The sequence below is a fragment of the Myotis nattereri genome (genome assembly GCF_964212035.1).
Source record: "Myotis nattereri genome assembly, chromosome: 5".
NCBI classification, from domain to species: domain Eukaryota; kingdom Metazoa; phylum Chordata; class Mammalia; order Chiroptera; family Vespertilionidae; genus Myotis; species Myotis nattereri.
This window is the reverse complement of record NC_138080.1, coordinates 10,786,207-10,813,083: the sequence shown is the minus strand read 5'-3', so window position 1 is coordinate 10,813,083 and position 26,877 is coordinate 10,786,207. Positions and strand designations below refer to the sequence as shown.

The 26,877-nt window shown below is 47.2% G+C and overlaps 1 protein-coding gene, 1 long non-coding RNA gene and 1 pseudogene across 3 annotated transcripts in view; 2 read left to right on the top strand and 1 right to left on the bottom strand.

Annotated features, from left to right (window-relative positions):
- Nucleotides 1–1,954: 1,954 nt before the first annotated feature.
- LOC308519949 (26S proteasome regulatory subunit 4-like) lies at nucleotides 1,955–3,142 on the top strand (annotated as a pseudogene). The gene has a single exon. The product of its transcript is annotated as a 26S proteasome regulatory subunit 4-like (transcript).
- A 13,799-nt stretch (nucleotides 3,143–16,941) lies between these two features.
- Nucleotides 16,942–18,723, bottom strand: LOC308519687. Its single transcript, XR_013996026.1, has 2 exons — nucleotides 18,551–18,723; nucleotides 16,942–17,071 (listed from the first exon to the last, which is right to left on the bottom strand). It is a non-coding gene; the product is annotated as an uncharacterized lncRNA (long non-coding RNA).
- A 142-nt stretch (nucleotides 18,724–18,865) lies between these two features.
- ELAVL1 (ELAV like RNA binding protein 1) overlaps nucleotides 18,866–26,877 on the top strand; it is a 40,073-nt gene continuing 32,061 nt past the window's right edge. Inside the window, exon 1 of the mRNA XM_081093307.1 lies at nucleotides 18,866–19,033. The gene's annotated coding sequence lies outside the window, so the exon portion shown is untranslated. The remainder of the gene's footprint in view (nucleotides 19,034–26,877) is intronic.

The following is a 26,877-nucleotide window of genomic DNA, read 5'->3' as shown; positions in this document are numbered from 1 at the left end:
CCCTTGACTGGAATCGAACCTGGGACCCTTCAGTCCGCAGGCCAACGCTCTCTCTACTGAGCCAAACCGGTTTCGGCGTGTTTACTTGATTTTTAAAAAAATATATGTTTTTATTGATTTTAGAGAGAGGAAGGGAGAGGGATAGAGAGATAGAAACATCGATGAGAGAAACATCTATGGGTTGCCTCTTGCACATCCTCTACTAGGGATTGAGCTTGCAACCCGTGCATGTGCCCTCACTGGGAATCGAACCAGCAACCTCTTGGTTCATGGGTCGATGCTCAACTACTGAGCCACACTGGCCGGGCCGTTTGATTTTTTAGTGTACTATTTGATCCCCTTATTGTTTCCTTTTCTGTATATTTTTAGTTATTTTCTTACTGGTTACCTGTGGATTACAGTTAATATCTTCAATCTGTAACAATCTAGTTTGAATTAATACCTACTTAACTTCAATAGTATATAAACTCTGCTCATATACAGCTTCATTCCTTCTTCTTTGTGTTATCACAAATTACATCTTTATATGTTGTATTACCATTAAAATAGCTTTATAATTATTGTTCCATGCCTTGTCTTTTCAATCATATAGGGAAAAAAGAGGAGTTACAAACCAACAATACAATAATACTGTCTTTTATACTTACTTATGTAGTTACCTTTACCAGTGTTCTTTATTTCTTCATATGGCTTTGAGTTGCTATCTAGTATCCTTTCATTTCTCCTAAAAAAAGAAAGACACCTCTTAGCATTTCTTGTAGGGCAGGTCTACTAGCCACAAACTCTCTTAACTTTCGTTTATCTGAGAATATCTAAGCTTCATTTTTGCACATCTGTTTTACCAGATACAGAACTCCTGGTTGACTGTTTTTTTCTTTCAGCACTTTAAATATCATTCAGTGTTTGCTGGCCTCCATGATATCTGATAAAAAATTGGCTGTTAATCTTTTTGGAGATCTCTTGTTTGTGATGAGTTACTTCTCTCTTGCTGCTTTTAAGATTGTTTTTATCTTACAATCTGATTATAATGTTTCTTTGAGTTATCCTGCTTAGAGTTTGTTGAGCTTCTTGGATGTATAGACCCATGACTGTTATCTGGGAAATTTTCAGCTATTATTTTTTCAAATAGTTTTTCTCTTTGCCTCTTATTCCTCTGGGACTCCCATTACCTGTATGTTTTACACTTGATAGTATCCCAAAGGAGTCTCATGTTCTGGCATGTATCTTCATTGTTTTTCTTTTGACTTCTCCAATTGGATAATTTTAATTGACTTTACTGCAAGGTAAGCATATTTGAAATTGGCTAGTGTGGATAATTTTAGCAGACTCTGGGGCACAGGTGCTGTCCCTAATTGCCTGATACCTGGCCCTGGGGTGATTAGGGCAAGGGGATATTGCCTCCTGGAGTGTGAGAGCCTAATAAAGAAGGTGGTTGGAGTGTGAGTTCTAGAGTGTGAGCTCTGGATTGGTTGTTTGAAAAGCCCACTCCCAGGAGAGTCATTTGCTATCTCTAGGAATTAACTAGCCTTGTGAGGGGCCGTCAGTCCCAGATCAGCAAGGCCTCAAGATGTTGAAGAAACATAAAATACTGAAAGTAAAAAACATGATTGAGCAGCTGAGTCAAGATGGACCAACGTCACAGTGATGGTCATGGTCTTCGAGGTGGCAAGAAAGATGACAGGACAATAAAAACAAACACGAACCTCCTGCCCTGGCTGGTGTGGCTCAGTTGATTGGAGCACCGTCCTGTATACCAAGAAGTTGCAGATTTGATCCCCAGTTGGGGCACATATGGAAGTCAACCAATTGATGTTCTCTCTCTCTCTCTCTCTCTCTCTCTCTCTCTCTCTCTCTCTCTCTCTCCTTTCCCCTCTCTCTAAAATCAATAAGCATATCTTCCAGTGAAGATTTAAAAAATAATAACCTCCCGTACCAACTAGTAGGGTAAAAGAAGAAAACAAAGGGACCAGATGCTGCCAGCAAACTGCCACTGGTGATACCTCACATTCAGTGCTGGTTAAAATTATTTAAGTTAGAATTAAACACTATCTTCTCATGGAGGAAGAATTCATTAGAAATCAAGAGCAAAGGAAGCATTTAGAAGAAAAGCAAGAGGAGGAAAGAGCAAAGATAGATGATCTGAGGGGGACCCCAATGTCAGTTGGAACTTTAGAAGAGATCATAGATGACAATCACACCATACTGTCTACATCTGTGGGCTCAGAACACTACATTAACATTCTTCCATTTGTAGACAAGGATCTGCTGAAACCGGGCTGCTCTGTCTTGTTGAACCACAAGGTGCCTGCCATGATAGGGGTGCTGATGGATCACACAGATCCCTTGGTCACAGTGATGAAGGTGGAAAAGGCCCTTATGATGACATTTGGTTGGACAACCAAATCCAGGAAATTAAGAAATCTGGAACTTCCTTTCACTCACCCTGAATATTATGAAGAGATGGGGTTAAAGCCCCCTTCGGGGATCATTCTCTATGGTCCACCTGGCACAGGCAAAACCTTATTAGCCAAAGCAGTAGCAAACCAAATCTCAGCCACTTTCTTGAGTGAGGCTGCCTCTGAACTTATTTAGAACTTTCTAGGCAATGAGCCTAACTCATTTTGAAATTGTTTTGAGTTGCTGAATGCACCATCCACTGTTGTTTATTGATGAAATTGATGCCACTGGGACAAAAAGCTATGACTCAAATTCTAGTGGTGAGAGAGAAATTCAGCATACAGTGTTGGAATAGTTGGAACTGTTGGAGAGTTGGGTGGATTTGATTTAAGGGGAGATGTAAAAGTTTTCATGGCCACAAACCAAATAAAAACTTTTGATCCAGCACTTATCAGACCAGGCCATATTGACAGGAAGATCGAGTCCCCCCGCCCAATGAAAAGAACAAGAAGCGCATCTTTTAGATCTGAACAGGCAGAATGATGCTGGCTGATGAGGTAACACTGGACAACTTCATCATGGCTAAATACAACTTCTCTGGTGCTGACATCAAGGCAATCTGTACAAAAGCTGGTCTGATGGCCTTGAAAGACACAGAATGAAAGTAACAAATGAAGACTTCAAAAAAATCTAAAGAAAATGTTCTGTATAAAAAACAAGACTCCCTGAGGGGCTCTATCTCTAGCAAACCACAGTTGCCTTCAAGGAAATGGTTGGGAGCGCTTTGACCCCTTGGAGGTTGGAGAATAAGGGTGGGGAAGTTGCCCAGAGGAACCAACGTTACTGTTGATCATTAGTAAAATATCCTGTATACTATGTACCTTTCTCAGCATGATGTGTAAAATGCCCATCATGCAGTGCTCTCTTCTCATTAAAGTGTGCTCTTTCTAAAAACACACACACACACACACACACACACACACACAAAATTACAAAGACACAAACATGATTAATATGCTCATCAGCACTCTTCTCTCACCACGCACCTCTTTTCCCTGTTTCCACAGTCACCCCTTTTGGCAATGGATAAATGCCAAGAACAGCTCTCAAGTCTCCCCAACCCCAAGAAACCCAGCATCTCTGATCCCTTCTTGCCTTACTCCCCGCCCCTCTTTCCCTGTCACCTCCCACTCCTGAACTCCTGCACTGGCTCCAGATTGAAACCTAACAGCGGCCCGTCACCTCAGCCTCCCTAGCATTCCTTCCATTAGGCTCTCTCCTCCACTGTTTCAGAGATACAGCCCCTTTCTGTCCTGTTCCCTCTACACACACACTTTTCATCATCTGTGAGACAGGACATTTTTTCAAGGTTCAGTTCCTCATCCCTTTCTCTTGGATCAGGCAGAGACCACACAAAACCTCCTGTGGTATTTTAGCCACTGGTGAAAGGTTTGAAGGTGCTTCATATATTGTATCCATTTGACAGTGAATTTCTGCAACAAAAAACTCATTTTCCCTTTAACGTTGGCTATAAAAATCAAAGATATCTTCTCTTGGGGGAGGGAGGTAATTGGCCCAGGGCATGTTGAATGTGGGAAGCTTCAAAGTCATCTATGTGAAGCAACAATTGGGGCTTTTTGGTCTTTATAAGCATAACTTTAAAAAATTGCTTCTCGCCCTAACCAGTTTGGCTCAGTGGATAGAGCGTCGGCCTGTGGACTGAAAGGTCCCAGGTTCGATTCCGGTCAAGGGCATGTACCTGGGTTGCAGGCACATCCCCAGTAGGAGATGTGCAGGAGGCAGCTGATCGATGTTTCTCTCTCATCGATGTTTCTAACTCTCTATCCCTCTCCCTCCTCTCTGTAAAAAATCAATAAAATATTTAAAAAAAATTGCTTCTCTTTCTAAGCCTAGGAAGTCTGGTTCACTCAAATCCTGACCTCCAACCTTTATACATTGAGTCCTCCCCACCTAGTGGGGACAGACAGCACCGCTGTGCACCGTAGCTCATGCCAAGAGAGGCAAGTCCATCCTGACCACCTAGCAGCTCTCCCTGACTCAGTTTCAGAGTAGACACCTGTATGAATTCCCTGCATTTGCTGTAACAAATTACCACAACTTTAGTAGTTTAAAACATCACAAACTTATTATCTTACAGTCCCGGAGGGCATAAGTCCTATAATTGAGGTATTGGCAGTGCTATCTTCCTTCTGGAGGCTCTAAGCAGTGGTTCTCAACCTTCCTGATGCCACGACCCTTTAAAACAGTTCCTCATGTTGTGGTGACCCCCAACCATAAAATTATTTTCGTTGCTACTTCATAACTGTAATTTTGCTACTGTTATGAATCGTAATGTAAACGTCTGATATGCAGAATGTATTTTCAGGGGGCGCGACCCACAGGTTGAGAACCGCTGCAAGGGGCAATCCATGTCCATGCCTTTTCCGGCTTCTAGAGGCCATCAGCATGCCTTGGCTCACAGCCTTTTTCTCCATCTTCAAAGTGAACAGTGTAACATCTTCTAACTTCTTTCTCTGACTCTGCTTCCATCCTCACATCTCCTCTAACCTGAACCCTCCTGCCTCCATCTCATAAAGACTCTTGTGATAATACTGGGCCCACCTAGAAAATCCAGGAAAATATCCCCATCTCCACTGCCTTAACTTAACCACACCTGCAAGGTTATACTCCCAAGTTCTTGGGGTCAGAACATGGACACCTTGTGTGCGGGGGGGACATGCATTATTCAGCCTGCCACAGCACCAATGAGGCCACGTTCCTTATATGGGAGCCCTTTGGGAGGAGCAATGTGTGGGCTTGGTTCTGGAAGATGGCAGGTGGGGCTTTGGGTTAGGGGACAGAAAATGAATACCTGAATGGATGTGACCTGAAGGCTATTAACCTCAGCACAAGGACCAGTGAAAGGGAGAACCTGCTCTTTCCAGGCTCGGTTCTGCAAAGTGGGGGTTCTTCCATGGGTCACTTTTGCCCCCAGGGGACACCTGGCAAAGTGTGAAGACATATTTGGCTGTCATAGCTGGGGAGGGGTGGCCAGAGATGCTGCTAAATAACCTACAATGCATAATATTGTCCTCACCACAAAGAATCCTCCTGCCCAAAGGTCAGTGGCATTGAGAGTGAGAAGCCCTGCTTATAGTCACTTTCTGGCTGTCTCTCCAGACCCAGAGGGACTTCCCCACTCCTTCATGGAGGGTTTCTGCTCAGTGACCTTTAGCCTTTCTGCCCCCATTCTGCCTTTCTTGGCAAAAGCTGTTTCTAGTGACCCTTGGCCTGCCTTTGTGGAGGTTGATAGCTCCTACCTCTGGAGTGTGAAGGCTGGGCTGACATGGGCCTCATGAAGATGGATCTAAGAATAGTGTTTCCTCCCCACCACCCCTGCCCTGGGCCTGACCAGCTCTGACCTCTGTGTCCCTGCACTGGGCAGGTGAGTGAGGCAGATGGTGTGCTGACACCTGTTGAGACTGTGCCAATCACTGGGTGGGGAAAGTTTGGGGAACTCAAATTCACTGGGAAGCAGGTAGCAGGGCCCCTGACAGCAGGAGGACGTGATTGGGTTGGGGCATTCCCTTTCAGCTCATTCCCACAGTGCTCCTGTCAGTGGTGTCCCTGCAGTTAGATATGTTCTCCTTGGCCCAGGGCAGGAGTGGGGTGCCCACCTCACCCACAATGGAAGGTACCCCAGCCTGGGTGGCCTGACCCAGTGTGTGTAGTGGGGAACAGGGTAGGCTCTGTCAGGATGTGATAAATCCCAGCTAGTGTCCTACTGCTGTTGGTCCCTGCAAGAAGGTTCTGCTGCTTGTCTATTTGGTCAGCAAACTATTGACGCCTATAGGCTCCATGCTTTGCACTGGGGATGCAAAGATGGACAGGACCAGTTGTCCCCTCTAGGAACTCACTGCGACTGGGGAAAGCAGGGCTCATGATGGCTGACTGTTTAACCAAGAACCAGCCCCTGTATTGGGTGTGCCTCATCTCTCAGTAGGAGCAGAACAGCTACATTTCTGGAGGAAGCAATGGGGGTAAGGGTCGGAAAGAGGGCAGCAGGGATATGGGTAGAGAAAGCCCTGATGCAACTCAGAGAGGAGGGGGAAGGTGAACATGTGTCCAGTGGGACTTCCCTGGGGTAAGCCCAGGAAAAACCCTGCTCCTGGGAGTGGGCGGGCTGGTCTGGGGAGATGGCCTATCCTGACTACTACGGGCTCCTGAAGTGCTCCCTCACTGCCCCTGTGCTGGTTGTAGCTGCTTGGCTAGCCTCTGTGCATTTCCAGGAAGCCCCTCACTAAGTCCAAGCCCTTGGTGTATGGTACTGTCCTCCTGTTGGGGTCCAATGTCAGCCCTAGGTGCCAGAGAATGGGGTGTCCAAACCTCAGAACCCTGGCTCCCTGACCTATGGAAGGCCAGGCAGTACCCTCAGGTGGCCAGGGTCACCTGAGCTCCTCTACTCAGCCCTGCTGATACCCAGTGGGCTGCAGCAGAATCACATATTCCCCCAGTGTTATATGTGGGCTGCATTGTGTCCTCCCCAAATTTGTATGTTGAAGTCCTAAACCCTAGGACCTCAGAACATGACTGTACATTTTAGCTCGCAACTCAAAGCAAAAAATCAGCCAAGAGACGGCTCGTATCTTGAAAAACTCGTTAGTCGGGGCACTCGTAAGTCAAGGCTTCACTGTATTTAGAAATCGGGCCTTTAAGAGGTAGTCAAGTTAAAATTAGGTCATTAGGGTGGGCCCTGATCCAACCTGACTGGTGTTCTTATAATAAGGGGAAATTAGGACACACACACACACACACACACACACACACACAGAGGGAAGATCATGTGAGGACATGGAAAAGATGGCCAAGGAAGGGGGCCATAGAAGGAACCAACCCTGCCAACATCTTGATCTTGGACTTCTCACCTCCAGAACTGTGAGACTAAATTTCTGTTGTTCATAAGTCACCCAGTCTATGCTTTGCTATGGCAGCCCTAGTGAATTCATACACCCAGGACACACCTGAGTAAGACAGCAGCACATCTGGAAGTGGGAAGGTACAAAGATGAAGGCAAACCTTTCTCCACAGCCTTCATATTTTCTCTCCCCCATGTGTATCTGAAGCCATCACTTGAACTGCACTACTAAGGCATCACCTTCCCTCAAACTCAAGCATCTTAAGCCACTGGGCGCTGGTTAGGTGGGGGAGTGGAAATAACACCCACAGATGCCACCACAGACAAAAGACTCCCACCAGGCTGTGCCTTCCTTCTGAGTGGTCCATGTAAATCTCCTTTCCGCTCCCACCAACCCCTCCTCTCCCCCAGGCCCCCACCACCTCTTATCCAAATACTGCTGAGTCCTTTCTCCTGCCCATTGGCCCTAGGGCTGGGCCTTCCTCAGCACTGGCTGGCCCATCTCTTCCCTGTCTCTGTCCCCCCACACCTGTCCAGCCATAGGTGGAAGACCCTCAGAGGATAGGTACAACTCTATACCCTACACTTACCTCTTAAATCATGAGCACTTTAGCATCAAGGTTCCATGCATGAATTCTGCGTTCCATTGATCCTGGCCCTTTGCCCCTTTCTGCCCCTCTTCTAGGAGTGTGTGACCTTGGGCCCACTTGATCCTTCTATAAAATGAGGCTAATAGGACCCAACTTCCAGGCTCACCATGAAGATTAAACTGCATCCCCAGAGCTCAGCCTAGGGAGCTACTCTTACTCTATATGGTTAGGGGCCTCCTACTGTCATTTTTAGTGCATGAACAATTCACCAAGCCAGGTTCATCGCTGGGTGTTTGGATTGTTGCCAACCCAAGGGTACCTTATTAAAAATTGTAAGAAATGTCTTACTTTGGATAGACCTTCCCTGGGTGATGCAGGATAATTTTCAGTGGTATAACCACAAGGTCAGACTATGAGCCCTTTCATATGCTGGCAAGTATCTTCCACAGGGTCTTTCAGATGAATATGACCCCACCCCTGAGGAAAGCTGATGTTGGGGTCCTGGCAGCACTGCGATAATCTTCACCTTGACCAGCCCCTGCCCATGGCCTCACTGTTATAACTCTGTACAGACACTGATGTTTGTTGACTCTCTTCCCCATCCTGTGAAGTGTCTATATCTGATCTTTTCCCCTTTGGTTCTTATCAATTTGTGTGAGCTTTTAGTAGATAACAACTGACTTGTTCATCTCAGGAAATTCACAGCACATGATCAGAGTTTAGTATGCCTGGAGGCTCTGAGTAATGCTGCTGAGTGTGATTTTGGATCTTCAGTCTGGGAGGCTGGGAGGTTTGAGGGTTTTGTAATACAGGGAGTTATGGGAGTTGCCAGGATCAGGCAGAAGCTGGGAATGGGAACACCCATCCTTGGTGCTCCTATCCTAGCACATGGTGGGCAAGTGAGAGGCACCTCACAGGGAGAGCTAGCAAATCTGTAGGCCTCTGGCCTGTTTCCCATAGGATGCTGGACCAGGAGCAAGGCTGGAGAATTGTCACAGTAAATTGACCACCTGCCTTCAATAAGCATGAAACCTCTATCTCATTCATAAAGAAAATATTGGGGGAACAGTGATCAGCTATACTCAGTGAAAGAAGCCAGAAACAAAGGGCCACATATTGTAAGATCCCACTTCTATAAGGCAATCAGAAGAAACATATCCATGGAGTCAGAAAGATTCGAAATCCCCAGGGGCAAGCATGTGACCACTTATGAGCACGGGGTTTATTTTGGGGGTGATAAAAATGTTCTGGAATGATACAGTGCTGATGTTTGTACAACTTTGTAAATATACTAGAAACCACTGAATTTCTGCTTAAAACTTTTTTTGTTTGTTTGTTAATCCTCACCTGAGGATATTTTTTTCCATTGTTTTTCAGAGAGAGTGGAAAGGAGGGGTGAGGAGAGAGAGAAACAGTGATGTGAGAGAGACATCAATGTTGCCTCTGGCACATGCCCCGACTGGTGGTGGAGAGTGAACCTGCAGCCCAGGTACATGCCCTTGACTAGGAATTGAACCCAAGACCCTTCAGTCCACAGGCCGACTCTAACCACTGGGCAACCAGCTAGGGCTGAATTTCTGCTTTAAAATTTTTTTAAAGCATTGCAAAAAGCCCAACAAATACATGTAAAATATTTAGAGACAAAGCAGAAAAGAGAATGTGTATGGCATGAAAAAGAACAGTTGGATAAAAAAACAAATCTTTATTTTTTTAAAAGAAGGTAATTTTATTTTATTTTTATTTATTTATTTTAATATATTTTATTGATTTTTCACAGAGAGGAAGGGAGAGAGATAGAGAGTTAGAAACACTGATGAGAGAGAAACATTGATCAGCTGCCTCCTGCACATCTCCCACTGGGGATGTGCCCGCAACCCAGGTACATGCCCTTGACCGGAATCAAACCTGGGACCTTTCAGTCCGCAGGCCGACGCTCTATCCACTGAGCCAAACCGGTTTTGGCTAAAAAAACCCAAATCTTTAAAAAAAAGTGATACTGGCTACTATGAGTCACTGGTAGGAATGAGGAGGGTGACAAAGTGACAGACAACACCTGGAAGGGAAAGTGGTCACCAGCCATATTGCTCTGGGACAAAAGGAGCAACCAGGCTACTCTGTGGCCCTGGGAATCAGAGCTGTGAAGCCTCTTCTGATCTTTGACCCTGTGGGAGATAAAATGCCCACTGCTGTTCTTGCCAGAAAGATACTGGAATCAAAGGGTAATGGGTCAGATCCAGGAAGATAATTCTGGAAAACAAAACTTGCCAAACTCGTTCAGGCCAGTGCTCCATGTTATCTCACGAGGTGGTGTTCAGGTAGCCGTGATTCTAAGACAAGAAGCAGAGCCCTTCCCGCTCTCTGGGGCATTAACCACAGAACTTTCTTTATGGGCCTACTGATACAACGGTAATCCTGACGTGTTAGATGTTCTGCTCAGTGCCTGCTTTACTCATGTTCCCAAGGTGGTAGTGCCACATGCCTTTTGCAAACAAGCAAAACCTTGCAGAGATTCAAGAAAGTTATTAGCACAGCAGTTCCTGGAGGGCAGCCTTGCACTGCTGTGCCCCTCCAGAGCTGAGCTTTCTGGGTCAGAAATAGGAACCATAGGTGACCCCTGCCCTGAAGGAGTCACTACTTTTATAGCTCCAATTCTGAACTAATCAGGGGCATGAATTCCAAACTGTTGCTAACCTGAAAATAAACTCAGCTGCCTAAGAAAAAATAAAGCTTCCTGGTTTTCTATATGACTGACATACTTGGCACTTGAGGTGGAATCAGACTGAAGTAGGGTCCCCAAAACACTCGAGTGCCAGAAGATTCTTTTGGCTTGTTTGGGCCTGCCCAGCTTCTGTTCTCAGAATGAGGGTTCCACTTTGATGCCTCAGCTCTGTTAGGGACTTAAACCCATTTCTTATGTCCACAAAATAAACCCACCCACATATGAAGCCCCGTAAATGGTTCAGATATCATGGCTTTCCACCACATCAAATGTCAGCATGGCTACAGTCCTTGTTGGAGGCTCTAGAAGAGAATGTTTCCTTGCCTTTTCAAGCTTCTAGACCAGGGGTGGGCAAACTTTTTGACTCGAGGGCCACAATGGGTTCTTAAACTGGACCGGAGGGCCGGAACAAAAGCATGGATGGAGTGTTTGTGTGAACTAATATAAATTCAAAGTAAACATCATTTCATAAAAGGATACGGTCTTTTTTTTTTTTTTTTTTAGTTTTATTCATTTCAAACTGGCCGGATCTGGCCCGCGGGCCGTAGTTTGCCCACGTCTGTTCTAGACTGCCTGCCATCTGTGGCTGGTGGCGCTTTCCTCCATCGTCAAAGCCAGCAATGGCATTACTGACCTCTGCTTCCATTGTCACATCTCCTTCTCTGACTCTGACCTTCCTGCCTCAGTCTTATAAAAACCCTTGTGACCACTGGCCTCATGCAGGTAATCCAGGATAATCTCCCCATCTTGATACTTAACGTATCTGATCTGCAAAGTCCTTCTGCTAAGTAAGGTAACATAATCACAGGTTCCGAGAGATTAGGACATGGACATCTTTGGGCTGCTGTTATTCTGCCCACCACAGGAGGACCAGCCTACACTTTCTGAAAAGGGCTAGTCATTGTGGAGCTGCCCTCTTAAACTGGTCCCCATAAGCTGTAACTTCCGTGGGGGCAGATACACAACTGGCATGGTCACTATTGTATCCACAGGGCCGAACACCTGAACTGGGTGTGTTGTGGGCAATTAAAAAGGATTGATGACCTAAAAGAAACAACAAGCACTCCTAGTGCTCACATCTTAGTTTCCAACACCATCTATATTATAAAAGGCCTGTGGCCCTAATGCCTTAATGACCAAAGACCAGTGCAGGTGGATGGGGTGTGAGCGGGTGGGTGAGGCCACACGATTTCGCACACTGGGCTTCTAGTTGTCTAATAAAAGGAACCAGTCTCAAAGAAATGGCTGACTTTAAGACTGGGGAGGAAATATATGAGACGAGCCTGATATCTTATAGTACCATAGAAAAGGAAGTGCTCCAAAGAAAACAAAATGAAAAAAGCCAAAATACATAGATGGGGGGGTGGGGGGTGTCAAAGGGCCACAGGAGCCAACTGGAAGAGATCCCAATGGCTAAAGTCAGAACAATTTGAGCAATAAAAGAAATAAAGAAATAAAGTTAAAACCCAGAGTATAAAATATGCAGGAGGCCATAGAGATATAATTAAATGACTAGATAAACTTATAAATGGGGGAGAAAAGAGAAACCTCCCATGCAGAATTCTAAATAATTTAAGCAGTTTTCCATCCTTAAGGAGGAGGAATATAACTCTCTGCTCTTCAAATGTGGGCACATAGTGACTTCCTTCCAAAGTATGGGGGGGGTGGGGGGAGGGCGTTGCAATGAAGCCAGGTGTTCAAGGCCAACATCAACAGACATAGATAATGTGCCCTTGACAGGATGTGATGGGATAACCACTTTACCTCTGTGGTCTTCCTCCCCTAAACCCATCATCCCAGTCTTATCATGAGGAAAACATCAGACAAATTCCAATAGAGGGACATCCTACAAAATATCTGACCAGTTCTTAAAACCGCCAAGGTGATCAAAAACACGGAAAGTCTGAGAATCTGCCACAACCAAGAGAAGCCTAAAGAGACAGGACAGCCCTAGCCGGTCCAGTCAAGGGCACAGACCTTGGTTGCTGGCTCCTCTCCAGCCCAGGCCCTGGTCAGGGTTCATGCAGGAGGCAACCAATCAACGTGGTTCTCTCACATCAATGTTTCTCTCTCTCTCTCTCTCTCTCTCTCTCTCTCTCGCTCTCGCTCTCGCTCTCCCCCACCCTCCCTAAAAATCAATGGAAAAATATCCTTGGGTGATACAAAAGAGAGAAGGGGGCAGGGAGAAGAGATCAACCAAAGAACTTATATGCATACTAGAGGCCCAGTGCATGAATTCGTGCATGGGTGAGGTCCGGCCCGTGGTCCCGATCAGGCAGGGTGGGCCAGGGGGAGGGGACACAGGAGGTTGGCCAGCCAGCCCCGCCCCCAATTGGGGTGATGAACTCCTTTAGCTTTTTCTTGTCTGTGAAGCTCTTTATGTGGCCTTCAATTCTAAATGAGCTTTGCTGGGTAGAGAAGGGCGTGGCAAGAAATATTCAAAGAGCAAGGACCCGCAACCAGGGTGACCTTCCTTTTGAAAGGACACAGCTTCTCCAGGGGCGAGGGTTCGGTCTCCATGAAACCCGGGTCAGTCTTTGCATTGGGCAAGTGGAATTGCTGAGGCCTATTTGAGAGTCACCAAAGCTGAGAGCGTGATCTCAGAACTTTTAAAAACACATTTGTGAGGGGATGTCATGGGTTCTCTCTCATCAAAAAGCCCACATGTGTCTGTGCTACACTAACAGGGTTCCTTTAACTCTGAAGCCTCCATCCGTAAGCCCACCCCCCTCCAGGAGCTGGCGGGAGGTTGAAAGTGGCCGCGTGGTGCCCGGCGACCTAGCAGGTGCCAGTGGAGGATTTGACAGCTTCGGCAGGGGCTTCAGAGCTTGTTGCTATTTTGTTTTATTTTTTATCTCCTTTTCCCTTTAAACCTCTCCATACTGTGTACGTTCGAGAGAGGAGCAGCCTTTGCAGCCTCCTTGGCAGAGAGCACACCTTCGATCTGGGTTCACACGCAGCCGGACAGAGTCCTGTTTGGAAACAAGTGTGAGTCTTGCATTATTTGTGCTATTACTGATAAAGAGGTGTTTAGATTCTGGCACATAAATGTTTCCTGCTTATCCATAAGGGCAAGAAGCCGAGTGCAGCCACAGGCACAGCCACAGTTCTTCACTCACTCACAGGCCTCCATCCAAGGGCAACGATGCAGGCGCTTTGCACACAGAAGGGGCCGGGGAGCAGGGCCGGGGAGCAGAGTCGGGCAGCAAACGCAGAACACGGCCATCTGCAGCCCTGCTTTTCCCAGACCTTCTGTCTTAGTCCCGATCGGCCTGCTCTGGGTCTGTAGTGTCTTATTCTTGAGGCAGATTCAGGCATCTGCGGGACATGATGTTTATCACACAGTTTCTCCGTGTGGGTGGTCAGCACGGGGGTCCTGAATCAGGCTACCTCAGCATTGTGGTGGTGGTGGGGGGACAGCATGAAGGTGTGAACACAATCCATGCAGACTCCTCACTGAGCGCCTTCCGTATACCTTCTATATACCTGGCGGGCGTCTCCCCTCAGAAGGGGTGCCAATAGCTCAATCGCGTGTTCCCTGTGCCCGCGACCAGCAGGTGGCGGAGGGGGGCCTGAACGGGGGTGAGGCCAGCAGATGGGAGGGGCCGCGGGAGGTTAGGGGGGGCTGCAGGAGGTTGGGGGATGCCAATCAGGGCTGGATCAGACTGGTTGGCTGCTGCAATGAACGTCATGGCCACCAGTAGTTCCAGTTGTTCTGGTCGTTCCACCTTAATGGTCGCTGGGCTTTTATATAGACTAGAGACCTGGTGCATGAAATTCTTGCACTGGGAGGGGGCCCCTCAGTCTGGCCTACGTCCTCTAACAGTCTGGTACCCCTTGCTCCTTACTGCCCGCCTGCTTGCTGCTCCTTAGCACTGCCGCAGAGGCGGGAGAGACTCCTGCCACCACCGCTGTGCTCACCAGCTATGAGCCCGGCTTCTGGCTGAGCAGCGCTCCCCCTGTGGGAGCGCACTGACTATCAGGGGGCAGCTCCTGCATTGAGTGTCTACCCCCTGGTGGTCAGTGTGCATCATAGCAATTGGTCGTTCTGTCATAATGGTTGCTTAGGCTTTTATTATATACTAGAGGCCCGGTGCACAAAAATTTGTGCACTCGGGGAGGAGGAGGGGTCCCTCAGCCCGGCCTGTGCCCTCTCGCAGTCTGGGACCCCTCGGGAGATAATGACCTGCTGGCTTAGGCCTGCTCCTGGGTGGCAGAGGGCAGGCCCAATCCCTAGGTGCAGCCCCTGGTCGGGCTCAGAGCAGGGCCGATTGAGGAGTTGAGGCGCTGCCCCCTGTCATGCACAGAGCAGGGAGATTGGGAGGTGGTGATGCCACCCTCAGTCACGATCAGGGTAGGGCCGATTCGGGGGTTGGGGCACCATCCCCTGTCACACTCAAGGCAGGGTCGATGGGGAGGTTGCAGCGCCACCCTCGGTCATGCACAGAGCAGGGCCCATCAGGGGGTTGGGGCACTGCCCCCCTGTCACTCACAGAGCAGGGCCCATCAGGGGGGTTGGGGCTCTGTACCCTGTCACGCACAGAGCAGGGCCAATCAGAGGGTTGGGGTGCTGCCCCCGTCACACACAGAGCAGGGCCCATCAGGGGGTTGGGGCGCCGCCACTCTCACACTCAGGGCAGGGCCGATGGGGAGGTTATGGCTCTACCCCGTCACACACAGAGCAGGTCCCGTGGGGGGGGTGGGGGTTGGGGAGCTACCCCCTATCAGGCACAGAGCAGGGTTGATCAGGGGGTTGGGGCACCTTCCCCTGTCACGAACAGAGCAGGGTGGATAGGGAGGTTGTGGCCCCGCCCTCTGTCACACACAGAACCACAGGGCGATCAGGGCATTTGGGCGCTGCCCCCTGTCACGCTGATCCCGGTGCCGGGAGGCCTCATGGCTCCACTGATCCCGGTGCTGGGAGGCATATTACCCTTTAACTATATAGGGTAGAGGCCTGGTGCACAGGTGGGGCCGGCTGGTTTGCCCTGAAGGGTGTCCTGGATCAGGGTGGGGGTCCCCACTGGGGTGCCTGGCCAGCCTGAGTGAGGGGATGATGGCTGTTTGCAGCTGGTCACACACCCTTCAGGGTGGGGGTCCCCACTGGGGTGCCTGGCCAGTCTGGATGAGGAGCTGAAGGCTGTTTTCAGGCTGGGGGTGACTGAAGCTCCCAACCGCTCCTTTTTTTCTTTCTTTTTTTTTTTTTTTATTCTGGGCCAGCTTTAGCTTTGAGGCTTGGCTCCAGCTCTTAGGCCTCAGGGGCTGAAAGTAGGTTTCTGGCCTTTGCTTACAATGTTGCGAATCTGCTGGCTGAAGTCCGGTGGTATTTGTTACAGAGTTTCTTAAACTGCAGGCTCAGAGGCCTGCAGAGGCAGGCAGGGAACGTTGGAGTCCTCCGTCACTGAAGCAAGCAAGCCTCATGTTAGTTTCAAGCTGCCTGGCTGCCGGCCACCATCTTGGCTGACAGTTAATTTGCATATCTCGCTGATTAGCCGATGAAAAGGGTAGCGGTCGTACACCAATTACCATGTTTCTCTTTTATTAGTGTAGACTAGTACCGTGGTCGGCAAACTGCGGCTCGCGAGCCACATGTGGCTCTTTGGCCCCTTGAATGTGGCTCTTCCTAAGCCTTAGGAGTACCCTAATTAAGTTAATAACAATGTACCTACCTATATAGTTTAAGTTTAAAAAATTTGGCTCTCAAAAGAAATGTCAATTGTTGTACTGTTGATATTTGGCTCTGTTGACTAATTAGTTTGCCGACCACTGTACTAGTAGATATGCATAAGCCATGGACACAGACAATAGTAGGGTAAAGGCCTGGGGAGGGGATGGGAATGGGGAAGAAGGAAGGGTCAATGAGGGAAAAATGGGACATCTATAATACTTTAATAAAGATAAAATTTTTTAAAATTCTCATCACAAGAACTAGGTGTGGTGATGGATGTTAGTATGTTAGTTAAATTCATTGTGGTGACTATTTAGCAATATGTAGATATATCAAATCATTATGTTGCACAGCTAAAACTAATATAATGTTATATGTCAAGTATTTTTTTTAAAAAGAGAAAGATGAAAGAGGGGAAAATAACTAAATGTAATATGATATCCTGGATGGGATTCTGGAAGAGAAAAAGAATATTATGTAAAAACAAAGGAAATTAAATTAACTATGAACTTTGGTTGATAATGCTGTATCAATTTTGGTTCATTAGTTATAACAAATGTATCATACTAATAAGAGATGTAATAGGGGAAACTGGGTGTGGGGAAAATGGTAGCTCTGTACTTTCTTTGTAATAGTTCCATAAATCTAAAACTGTTCTAAAAGATAGTTTATTAATACCAACAATAAAGTATAGATGAATAAATGAAGGACTTCATTCTTCATGGTGACAATGATCATTGCTCCCTTCTCACAGAGATGTTTCAAGAATTATACGGGAGAACCTGCAAAAGCATTTAGCACACAGTACATTCTCAATTCAGAGCACTTACCACCATTCTCATAAATCTATGTCATCTGCTATGGAAGCCATTGGCCCTATTGTGATTATTTAAATTTCAATTAAGTAAAAATTAAATATATTAAAAATTCAGTTCTTTTTTTTTTTTTTTAACATGCCCTTAACTGGAATTGGACCTGGGACCTTTTAGTCTGCAGGCCAATGCTCTGTCCACTGAGCCAAATCAGTCAGGGCAAAAATTTGTAACCAGCTACATGTCAAATGCCCAAAAACCACATGGAGCTAGTAGCTACTAAATTCGTGCTGATAAAACACATCCCCATCAGCATAGAAAGTTCTACTGGACCAACACTGCACTAAACAATAAATACCATAGTTCTTTGTTCAGTCTTTTCAACTCCTTCCAGTCCTTGTGCAAATGCCATCTTCTCAACCATCCTGACCACCATCTTTCAAATTGCTACCCCCACATTTCCCCTGCCCTTCCCCAATTTATTTTTCTCTTTACCACTTTTCACCACTTGATGTGGAACCCCCTTGATTTCTTTTCTGCCTCCCCTATATAGCACTGCAAGGTCAAACACAGTAGCACTGGCAACATGTGGCTGTTGAGCCTTTAAAAAGTAGCCAATCCAACTGTAAATGGGCTGTGAGTGTTCAAAGAATGTGTGAAGGGGAAAAAAAGTAAAAGATCTCATAACCTTTTTTTTAATCCTTACCTGAGAATATTTTTTCCATTCATTTTTAGAGAGAGAAGGGAAGAAAAGAAAGAGGGAGAGAAAGAAATAATCAATGCGAGAGAAGACACATCAATTGGTGGCCTCCTGCATGCGCCCGGACTGAGGCGGGGGATGAACCTGCAACCCCAGGTACGTGCCCTTGACCAGGAATCGAACCCCCGATCCTTTGGTGGGCAGGCTGACGCTCTAACCACTGAACCACAGTGGCCAGGCATCATAACTTTTTATATCGGTTACACGTTAAAAATAACATTTTGGACATAAATTGGGTTAAATAAAACACATTATTAAAATTAACATCACTTGTTTCATTTTACTTTTTCCCTTTAACATGGCTACTAGAAAATTTAAATTATGCATGTGGCCAACATTTGTAACTTGCTTACATTTATTTCTACTGGAAAGCGCTGGTCTAAAATGTGAGCCCAGTAAGGGCAGATATTTTTGTCTATTCAGTGCCTGGCATATAGTAGATGCTCAATAACATTTTAATGAATGAATGTTGGGCTGAGCTAATGGGAACCCAAGAGCTATAATAGTCAACACTGTTGAAATGCTGACACGTCCATGTCCCGCCTCCACACCACACCAGATAAGGAAACTGAGGCCCATCGAGATGATGACATCAGGCCTTGTCCAACCGCGCGTAGTGCGGAAACGTCGGGGCCAGGATTCGAACACGGGTTCTGTCCCCACAGCCCAGACGCGCTGACCGTTCCTACCTCATAGGGCGGTGGACGCCGGGGACATGACAGACAGGGGCGGGCACACAACATGCGCTCCACAAGGTGCGTGGCTCTTCCACCGCCGCCTTCAGTTGGCCTCGGTGATCCGGACACCACCTGGACCACACCGCAGCCATCGCTGGCCACCCGGGTCTCACCTGCCATCTAGCCCTTCGTAGGCAGCGCCAGACGGAAATCCCTCCTCCACCGCGCGCCTCAGGACGCCGCGACAGCCACGCTGGCCAATGAGTAGCGCGCCGTGGCGAACGCCGGCCAATGGGTGCGCGCGCCGAGGGGGCGTGTCCGGGCCGCGGGCCGGAGCGAGTCGTGCGCGCCGAGGAGGAGCTGCCGCCGCCTCCGTCGCCGTAGCCGCTGCCGGTGCCGCCGCCACCGCTAGCGAGGCCGAGCGGAGCCGTTAGCGCCGCGCCGCCGCCCCTCGCCCACCTCGGAGCAGCCCTGGGCCCGCCCGCCCGTGTCCAGGTGAGGCTGGGGCCTTCGGTGGTGCTGGACTAGGTAGGCCGCGGCAGGCCAGAGCTCGCCTCGCCGGGCCGCGGGCGTCCGCAGGCCTGCACCGGCCGAGGCCCAGGCCGCGCAGAGCCGGTCGAAGACGCGCGCGTCCGCGGCTGGCGGGCGGGTGCTGGCCGGTGAGGGCGCGGGCGACAGGCCCCGGACCGGATTCCTCGGCCGCCGCGAGGAGCGGGCGAAGGGGACCCAGCGTGGGCACGCGCCTGCCGGGCGGGCTCCACGACTCGGGCCTGGGCAGTCTTGGAAGCCAGGGATCCGGGGGCAGGAGATCGAAGCCAGAGGCGAGGTAGTGGGGTCAGCGCCTTCAGCACCCAGAGGTTACGGCCCACGGGCTCCGTCCCTGGAAATCCCGCAGGTTCTTTTGTGGTCGTTGTCAGATGACCGCGGCTAACCTGAGGTCCTTTGAGAAGTGTGCAAACCCTTCAGTACGAATGGGAGCCCTAGAAAAGTGTATGTTTTTTGAACGCCATCTCTAACAAGGCTCTTTAGGGGGCGGGGGACATTTGGATTTGTAAAGTGTGTGTGTGTGTGTGTGTGTGTGTGTGTGTGTGTGTGTGTGTGTTGAAAAGACAAACTGCAGGCAGTTGAACAATGGGGGATGGATACTCTTCCTTTCTTTTTTGGAGTCCTTTCTGCGAGGCTCATTTAAAACCTACTCTGTGCACAGCAGGTGGGGAAGAACTGCTCGCGCTGCCGCAGGGGCGAGAGTAGAACCCCTTTACCCAAAGTGTCCATGTGGGATCCAGATGGCCAGTGCTCCAGAAGTGGGAAGGTGGGGAGGATGATGACACAGGAGAAGGGTTCTCAGCCTTGGCATTACTAACATTTTGGGCCTGATCATTCTTGGTTTCGGCTGTCCTGTGCATTGTAGAATGTTGAATAGCATTCCTGGCCTCTACCCACTAGATGCGGACACCCCCCCCTTGTGAATATAAAAAATGTCTCACATTGCCAAAAATCTGTCTCTCTCTCTCTCTCTCTCTCTCTCTCTCACTCACACACACACACACACACACACACACACACACACACACAGACTCACACACTCACTCATTCACTCACTCACGTGTGAGAGCCGCCACTGGACTAAATAATCTTACACTAAAGATTCCTCCAGCCCTATCTCTGACACCTTGAGATCTAAGGCCCCAAAGACCTTCAACAAACTCATCTGTGGGGGGGCCTTAAATTTTCTTATGTGTAAACTAGGATTGACAGCAATATTGCTGTGCAGACTTAAGAGTGTGGGAAGCCCCTAGCATTGTGCATGGCCTGTGAATGGCCGGCACTGAATAACTGATGTTATAAAGTGTCAACAGTTTTTATTGAGGATTTATTTTATGCTTGACACTTAACAGACATTTATCTCTAGCCCTTGAGGTAGGTACTGTTACAGTGTTCATTTTATTTTATTTATTTGTTTGTTTCATTATTTTTAGTCCTCACCCGAGGATATTTTTCCATTTATTTTTAGAGAGAGTGGAAGAGAGAGGGAAAGACAGAGAGAAATGTCTATGTGAGAGAAACACACTGATTGGTTGCCTCCTGAACGTGCCCCCAACCAGGGCCCAGGCAGGAGAGGAGCATGCAACCGAGGTACATGCTCTTAACTGGAATAGAATCTGGGACCCTTTGATCCGCAGGCCGATGTTCTATCCACTGAGCCAAACTGGCTAGGGCTACAATGTTAATTTTAAGGACAAAGAAACTGAGGCTTCGATGGGTCACTTGATATGACCAGCATCACACCATAAAGTGGCTGGAGCAGGATTTGAACTCAGACCCTCTTACTCAGAGTCCTTATTGCTCTTAACCACAGGGTTCTACTGCTCTTATCATTTCAAAAGTCCAAGAGACCCCCTGAGGAATTCCATTCAGTTGCCATTTAGCATCTCTGTGTGCAAAGCCATATGCTGAGATCTATTATAAAACTCTGCAACTTCAAGATCCTGAAATATATGAACATCTCAAAATGTGGACATAAATGTTTATGTTGAAACACTGGTTTTGACGGGGCAGAATTATGAAAATAGCATCTTCCTAATGCTTGCTTTGTTGCTTCCCTTAATCCCTGCCTCCCATTTTGTTTGTTTGTTAATCCTCACCCAAGGATATTTTTTCCATTGATTTTTAGAGAGTGGAAGAAGGGAGAGAGAAAAACAGAGAAACATCGATGTGAAAGAGACACACTGATTAGTTGCCTCCAGCACCTGTCCCAACTGGGGCCAGGGATGCAACCCAGGTACATGCCCTTGATTGGGAATCAAATCTGAGACCCTTTGGCACGCAGATTGATGCTCTAACCACTGAGCCATGCCGGCCAGGGCTGCCTCCCATTTTTTATCCTTTTTCCTCACTCTAGCAAGAGTTGTCGTAAACAGCCCTAGTCGGTATGGCTCAGTGGAGTCTTGGGTTCAATTCTGGTCAAGGGCACATACCTCAGTTACAGGCTCCTCCCCAGCCCAGGCCCTGGTCAGGGCTCATGCAGGAGACAACCAATCATTGTGTTTCTCTCACATTGATATTTCTGTCTGTCTTTCCCTTTTCCACTCTCTCTAAAAATCAATGGAAAAATATCCTTGGGTGAGGATTTAAAAAAAAAAGTTGTCGTAAACACAGATCTGATCATGTCACTCCTGATTTAAAGTCTTTGGGCAGATAAAAAAAAAACAAATTAATTTTTTAAACCTCTTTAGGTGGCTTAAACGCTAAAGTTTGGGATTCCAGATCTTGCATATTCTAACCCTTCCTTTGTGATTTCACCTGCACAAACTCCAACCCTCTCTCTGCCTGTTGCCCCACTGCCTGGAATGCTGTTCTCCTCTTGCTGTGTGGCCCAGACCAGAGCTCATTCACCACTTGAAGCCTCTGACTGCCTGCCAGAATCAACTGTTCCTAGTTTGTGTCCTCCCTATCCATTCAATATATTGAATCAAATTACCAGTAAATGGTGAATGGTGAGAGGTGCAGTTACTGTCTTCTCCCCTAGGTGGCAATATGAAGCAGCCAGGCCGACCTCTGGCTTTGGGTCAGGGAAAGATGGGAGGAAGCCAGCCTAGGAAGGGAATTGAGTCTTGCTTCCCTCCTTTAACCAACTCTCCCTGCTGTGTCCCAGGGACTGAGCAAGGCTCTGGGGAAGCAGTGGTGGTTATATCCTGTGCGTAGATCGTTTGGCCCACTCTGGCTAGTGCATTGATGGTTGTAAATGGTTGCTGTGAAAGCACCAAAGAGGACACTGTAACCAATGACAGAGTGTTTCCTGAAGAAGGTAAATTTGTGCTGGGGAGGAATTATCCAGGTAAAGATCTGGGGAAGGTCTTTGCAGGATGCAGGAACAGTATTGGCAAGGGTACAGAGGTGGAAACATTTAGGTTTCTTCAGGGAACCACATGGGGTCTGGTACTTCAGGGGCAAGAAAGGTGAAGTGAGTAGTGGCCAAAGAACTCACGTGGCTGGTGTGCAGAGGCTTTGGGTGTTGTCCTGTAGCCGCCAGCGTGGCTATTAGGCAGTTTTAGTCTACAAAGTAAGGGAGTCAGATCTGTACAGAGGTGGAAGAGTTGGAGGGGGATAATGCTGAAGGTCAGCAACCCAGTGAGAAAGTGATTCCTTTCCCTTCGATAAGGAAAATTGGGAATATGACCCTGGAATGTAGTAATATGACCCTGGAATGTAGTAATAGGTAAACAAGAGGGGGTGGGTTTGAGATGTGATTAGGAGCTAAAAGATACAGAACTCAGTGGGTATTTAGATGTGGGACATGAGCAAGAGATGAATGATTCCGGGTCTCTGCCTGAGTGACCAGTAGATGAACAGAGGAAAAGAGAGAAAGTGGGAGTAGCTGTTTAGAATGTGGACATCAAAGGGAAAGCCAATCACTCAGGTAGAATGCGTGTGTGTGCATGGGTACACAGACAGTGAAACAAAGGTAGCAGAAAGCAGTCTCTTTGTTCCTAGGTGTTGGGGGGATTCACTTAGATGATCATTGTCCATCCCCACTCAACCTAGAGAGCCTCCATGTACTGGTATATTGGCCAAGTTCATGATCACACTTTTATAGCCTGAAAACATGAAGCATAACTGTCCAATGTCACAGGGAATGGGGAGAAGTGGAAGAATTTGCCTCCTCAAGAAACTTAGAACCTGCCCTGCCCAGTTTGGCTCAGTGGATAGAGCATCAGCCTGTGGACTGAAGGGTCCAGCTTCAATTCCAGTCAAGGGCACGTGCTCAGGTTGTGGGCTCGATCCCCAGAAGCGAGTGTGCAGGAGGCAGCCGATCAATAATTCTCTCTTATCGGTGTTCCTATCTCTCCTTCTCCCTCACTCTGTGAAATAAAAATATATTTTAAAAAAAACACACAGAACAACAACAACTTAACAACCTGAGCTAGGGAAAGTAGAGTGTGTGAAATTCAACAACGAAAAGTTGAAGCAGCACGTCATGACAGTATTGAGAAAGTGTGGAAAGAAATGATTGCCTTTTTTTGGTTTTAGGTTTTGATGAAAGCATTGGTGTCCAAACTGTGACTTGTGATTAGAGAGTTGTTGGCAGGAGTTTCCAAGTGCAGCCAGAGGACTGAGTGAATAAGAAAGGAGAGTACAAGGAGGTTCAGAAGCCCAAGTGGACTGGTTTGGGCAGGCAGAGGTTCAGAAGGCGAGCTTGGAGATAAATCTGGAAAAGCATGCCAAGGTCTGGTGATAGAGGCACAGTCGAGGTGATCTTGGAATATTGCTTTTCTAGGGAAGAGATAAGGATGGATTGACTGGTCAAGAGGCTTTTGCAGTACTGAGGTGGCCTGGTAATGGCCTGAACTTGAAGGTTAGCGTTGCACCTGATCTGCTTATGTCCCAGGCATCTCAGCCTGGCAGATACAGATTTGCCATGACTTAGCTGGTGCCACCCCAGCCAGGCGACTTTCCCCTCTATGAGCTGTGGGAAGAGTAGAGTAAGAAAACATGTACTGTGTCCACTTAAGCCTTTATCTCGCATACCAGTTTTAATTGGGTCAGGAGATACATTCAGGGTTTTGGGGGTTTTTTTTCCTTTTCTGGCACCAGAGTATTTCCTGGGGGATCTTATATTCCTAAGACTTTTACCCTGAAGAACTCCGAATTTTACAGCAGGAATAATTGATTCCAGGTCTCTCTACATGATATATGAAGTATCGAGATTGAGCCTGCAGATATATTTGATTGTTCTAGTTTTCTTCTTTTATATATATATATATATATATATATATTTATTGATTTTTTACAGAGAGGAAGGGAGAGAGATAGAAAGCCAGAAACATCGATGAGAGAGAAACATCGATCAGCTGCCTCCTGCACATCTCCCACTGGGGATATGCCCGCAACCCAGGTACATGCCCCCGACCGGAATCGAACCTGGGACCCTTCAGTCCACAGGCCGACGCTGTATCCACTGAGCCAAACTGGTTTCCGCTCTAGTTTTCTTAAGTAGCTTAGAAAGTCTGTTCTGTAACCATAAAATGAGACAGATTCTAAGGGGTGCCCAGCAGAAACCAGTCTTACTGCTTTATGTATGTACCACCTATGTATATTTTGATGTCATTTCTATACATATCTCTCCCTTATACATGCAGTAGGTATACTACTGATGTGAACAACATTGCTGAAGTCACACAGACAACCAAGACTGTTTAAAGTACTCAGTGGGGCTGAAAACCCTCAGATCATCTCAAGAGAACATCTTCTGGATACATTCAGTTTATGGAAATGTTTTTAAATCAGCAGAAGTCATTTTGATAAACTCAAAATCTATTTTTTGTTCCTTGCAATTGACTTTGATGCTGTGGGATAGGACAGTACTTATTGATAATCCTAAAAAAGATACTGAATGTGTTAACAAGCTTTCAGGACAATTGCCAGCTGCCCTTCTTTAATATAAAAGAATGCACCAAATGTACATGATTCCTGGGTGAATTGAGACCCAGTGTCTGTCCCACCTCTGCTACTGTGTGTACCTGTGTGATGGACCTATAGTTTGCTAAGTACCCTGGGTTTGCTTGGCGATCCTTAGGTGATAGTGATGTAGCCTGGCCCCCAAGACTTTCACCAGTGATATAAGTGAAAAACAATATAAGTCAGAGTGATTCATGCAGTGATAAAGGTTTACACCAGTGGTATATGGGCACAGAACAAGAGCAACCTATTGTCCTGGGGGATTTTTTTTAAAGATAAATGAGGAGATGATGGAGAGGTATACAGTCCGCAAAGGGAGCAGCTATGATAGAGACATGGGGCTATGAAGGTCTGTGATATCCTGGGGGAGAAGCTAATGAGGGAAGTAAGGACTGGAGCCACAGGCCAGCCCCAAGATGAAGGGCCTTATGTTTCATCCTTGCTCTGTGACAAGCTTGAGACCTGACTCTGCCACTTTGTAACAGTGTGATGCCTGACCACAAGCAATGAAATCTCTGAGCCTCGGTGAGTGTTGACACCATGGAGGGGAAGGGCTAGCTTGGTGAGGCTGAACGTGCTGACTTGGAGGGGTCTCCAGGACATCTGCATGGAGAGACACACTAAGTGAGAAGAGACAGGGTCAGGTGAGCTGAGACAGCCAGAGATGGTCACAACTTGGAAGTCATTGATTGTCAGGTTGAAATGAAGGCCGGTTGTGGTTGGAGATTGTGGGGACAGAAGCTGGTTTGGAACAGGTTAGGGGAAGGGACCCAGAGAGCAGGATGGAGTGGCCACAAAGCACCAAGGAATTGTGCCAGCCGCGGGCAAACTATGGCCCGCGGGCCGGATCCGGCTCGTTTGAAATGAATAAAACTAAAAAAATAGAAGACCATTCCCTTTTATGTAATGATGTTTACTTTGAATTTATATTAGTTCACACAAACACTCCATCCATGCTTTAGTTCCGGCCCTCCGGTCCAGTTTAAGAACCCATTGTGGCCCTCGAGTCAAAAGTTTGCCCACCCCTGAATTGTACTCTTGGGATTTTAGTGTCTACCTTGTTGCCAATTGACCAAGAACTGGGCCTGGTGGGAGCTGCTCAGTCCCAACTGGGCATCAGAAAGAGCTAGCATGCTGGGGAACAGGGCTGCAAAGCAGAGTGCGCTTTTATACATATATATATATATATATATATATATATATATATATGTTTCATTTTTATATATTTATATATAAATTTATATATATTTCATTTTTATATATTTATATATAAATTTATTTATATATATTTATTTATATTTTAATAAAACACACACAGTGGGGATTTACATATTTATTTATTTATTTATTTATTTATTTTTAATCTATTTCAGAGGGGAAGGGAGAGGGGAGCAAGATAGAAACATCCATGATGAGAGAGAAACATTGATTGGCTGCCTCCTGCATGCCCCCTACTGGGGATCGAGCCTGCAACCCGGGCATGTGCCCTTGACTGAAATCGAACCAAGGACCCTTCAGTCCACAGGCCAACTCTCTATCTACTAAGCCAAACCAAGCAGGGCAGAAGATGCACTTTTTAAACCTTGAAATTTTATTTTTAATTCACTCTCTTTGGTGTAGTTTTTTGAGTTTTGACAAATGGAGAGTCAAGTGACTACCACCATGATCAAGATATCAAAAGTTCCGTCATCTTGCCCTGACCGGTTTGGCTCAGAGGATAAAGCATCGGCCTGCGAGCTGAAGGGTCCCAGGTTCAATTCTGGTCAAGGGCATGTACCTTGGTTGTGGGCACAACCCCAATGGTATGTGCAGGAGGCAGCTGATCGATGTGTCTCTCTCATCGATGTTTGTAACTCTCTATCCCTCTCCCTTCCTCTCTA